The sequence below is a fragment of the Babylonia areolata genome, chromosome 25 (assembly GCF_041734735.1).
Source record: "Babylonia areolata isolate BAREFJ2019XMU chromosome 25, ASM4173473v1, whole genome shotgun sequence".
Taxonomy (NCBI): domain Eukaryota; kingdom Metazoa; phylum Mollusca; class Gastropoda; order Neogastropoda; family Buccinidae; genus Babylonia; species Babylonia areolata.
In genome coordinates this window covers 24,542,479-24,544,978 of record NC_134900.1, presented here as the reverse complement: position 1 = coordinate 24,544,978, position 2,500 = coordinate 24,542,479, and the positions used below count along the sequence as shown (strand labels likewise).

The 2,500-nt window shown below is 36.6% G+C and overlaps 1 protein-coding gene across 1 annotated transcript in view; it reads left to right on the top strand.

Annotated features, from left to right (window-relative positions):
• LOC143299538 (venom serine carboxypeptidase-like) overlaps positions 1–2,500 on the top strand; it is a 29,403-nt gene that overhangs the window by 12,947 nt on the left and 13,956 nt on the right. The window lies entirely within an intron of this gene.

Genomic DNA, 2,500 nt, shown 5'->3' with positions numbered 1-2,500 from the left:
CATTATTACCACTAACAAGAGAAATTTACTTGTTTTGTAAAACACCTGAAACCATCAGTATCATTTGTCATTTTGTGATCCCTAGGTCTTTAGCTGTGTGCTGTGTCAACTTCTATAGGGATCACGCTGTTTTCCTGACCAGTCATAATACCAAGTTAGAGCAAAATTGGATGTAAGATATAACATCGGTATTGTTTTGTTGTGTTTTTTTTTTTTCCTTTCTATGTTGTACCTTGAATTTTGAAGTCTCACCCTGGTAACTGTATCACCATGAAGTGAATCACTTCAAAAAAATCTTATCAACACCTGTCACCCTAGCAAATTTGGTTCCGTGCCTCTTGTAGTCGCCCAGAAAATGTTAAAGTTTACCACGGGAAACCACACAGACATCTGGATCATCACACAGACTCGCTTTGTTTAATTCACGTGAGTCAAAAACTCCGCTTTGATGATAAAGCAAAGTAAACCCACAAGCAGATGAAAACCCCCAAAATATAGTGGCGCTTTGCTCTGGCCACACGCTCTCCACGAATTCCACAAAGATTTCACACAGATAAAATATGGAAATTAACAAACCTTAAAATATGAAAATTAATAAATTATAAGGACAGGCCTGGCGCTTCCTTTTTGAGGACGTGCCTGGGTTTCTTCCAGTGTACCTTTTATATACCTGTGTGCTAGCTGAATCGGTAGCATAAGCAGCACTGACGAAGTTGTGTACCTTGTGAATGGAGACAGTAACCATTCTTTACCATTTAGTAAACAGATAAGATATGTTGTGAGAAAAGAAAAAGTAGTACAATAGAACACAACAGAACACAGTACAATACAGTACAACGCAATACAATAGAGAGAGACAAGCTTTTATTATACCAATGTTGACAGGAAATTCTTCTGGTGTTTTTTTATTCACTCATCCTTGCACACCAGTGAAGATGACACATGACTGAAAATTACCTTCAATGCATGCACCACACTCGGAAAGCAAAGAAAAAAAAAAGAGCAAGCAAGCAGAGAAGGCGGGTGGGAACAGAGACATCTTTTCTTTATCTATAAATTCAAGATATTCAAAACAACACAACTCAAAAACAACACAACGCAACGCAGCACAACACAGCACGACAAAACGTACACAGAAAACCGTTCATCAATTTCGAGAACTACAGAAGTTGTATACAAGTGGCAGTTTGAATTATAGTGTAGTGTTAACAAAAGGCGTTTTCGAGAGAAGCATTGCATTGCGTACAAAGAGTTATCAAGAGGGAAGTAGATGTGTAGTGTGAACACTCTGTGACTCACCCACCTGATAAAGCTGATATCAGACTCTTGTTACCACGCTGAGTGATAAAGTGACTATTGTCCTCTTGATAGTTGCGATTGATATCGATGCTTTTTGACTCACTTCTGTAAACAAAGTGAGTCTATGTTTTAACCTGGTGTTCGGTTGTCTGTGTGTGTGTGTGTGTCCGTGGTAAACTTTAACATTGATATTTTCTCTGCAAATACTTTGTCAGTTGACACCAAATTAGGCATAAAATAGGAAAAATTCAGTTCTTTCCAGTCATCTTGTTTAAAACAATATTGTTCCTCTGGGATGGGCACAAAAAATAAAAAAAGAAGCCTAATTATATGCAAACTGCATTTACTGTTATATTTATATTTTTTGTATTCTCTAAACTTGGCACCTTGATCTGATATTCTGACCCAACAACAAGAGCAGTCATTATTATCATTTTTTGTTCAAACAGGAACTTCTTTTGCTAAGCATGGAAGTTTTATTTATTTTGCAAACGTTTTAGTGCAGATAGTCAAAAAGGGAAATTACTGTGACTCTGTAATCAATGCTAGGGGACTTAATTTGCTTTAAACTGATCTTTCTCATCTTAAACATTACATTTTGAAATTATACTCAATATATAAAAAGCTTGTGTGTTTTACTCTCAGTGTACCGGGCTTTCACTATGTTCATTCGCCCAAGTGGTCATTTTCGGAAAATACTAAAATCAATATGACGAGTGGACTTTACAGATATGTTGGCTGAACCCTGAAGGTCATGGGTAAAAATCAATTGCATACACATATTTATACACATTCAAAGCGCGTGCTCATATTCTTCACGAACGCGAACGACGCCATTTTGTTTCAAGTTGTTGACCTGCCCGTTCAATCCTATATTCAATGGACAATACACGATAACATGTGATGGAAAGTTAGAGAAGGAGACCGTGAAATATTTATTCAGAGAAAGATTTGTGAACGCCTCATCACTTACTGGATTATGCCCCAAACTGCCATAAAAATATCCACAGAATCAGTTGGAATTCACAGTTAAAAATTGTAAACCATGCGAGTTAATACCCTTGAACTGATCACGATGAAACGAAAAAATTTCCAGTCTTGACTTTTCTCAAAATGAAGTCCTTTTCACTTCATACGACGTTTAGAAGTACTTGTACTTGGCTCTACATGTTATTAGTTTTACAAAATACTCAATTTTCAT